The sequence below is a fragment of the Wasmannia auropunctata genome, unplaced genomic scaffold (assembly GCF_000956235.1).
Source record: "Wasmannia auropunctata unplaced genomic scaffold, wasmannia.A_1.0 LD336097.1, whole genome shotgun sequence".
NCBI classification, from domain to species: domain Eukaryota; kingdom Metazoa; phylum Arthropoda; class Insecta; order Hymenoptera; family Formicidae; genus Wasmannia; species Wasmannia auropunctata.
Window position 1 is genome coordinate 936,124 of NW_012026793.1, and position 749 is coordinate 936,872.

Below are 749 nucleotides of genomic sequence, written 5' to 3' on the forward strand. Positions count from 1 at the left end.
TGAACGATAGCTGAGGGTATCCAGCGCGATCTCGACAGGCACGGTTCTCTCCTCCTGGCATCTGTCCCGTCGCAGTCGCGGCGTGGTCCCGCAGCAACGGATGATGATTAGGGGTACCCCGCGTGGTCTCGCGAACACGGCGCGGTCCCGTAGCATCCGGCATACGCTCAAAGGAAAGCACACGCAAAAACGGTAAAGGTACGCGAAGCAACAATCGGTAACGCAAAAAAAAAAATTTTTGTAGCAACTCGCACGCCACCCCCCCCCTTCCAAGAGAAGCAAAGAATCTTTATTTTGGGGGGGACGCAGCCCTGCCAACGCATAAACTCCAAAAACTTTAAGAAAGAAATAGAAAATAGCATACTTGCTTTTCCTCAGCCATTTTCACCGTCGCTCCGCGCCGCTCTCCTCGCCCCGCCAGTTGCCAGTTCTTAATACCGCTAAAAAAAAACGATAGGATCGCATCCCACACCGACAGATCACCAACAACCAAACAAGAATAAGCGGCCATAGAGGTTAGCGAGAACGAAAGTTAAACGAAAAGAAGCAAAAGAAAAGTCAGGGAGTGGGATAGGGTCTAAGGTCCTTTACATGCACCCTCCCCGCTGCGGTATTATCTAAGTTAGCGAGCTCGTACCCAACCGACGAGATAACTCTACTAACCTTGAACGGTCCCTGGAATTTTGGGGCCAATTTGGCGGCGACATTCTGAGCCGCGGACGATAAAGTGTGCTGCCGTTTCAGTACGA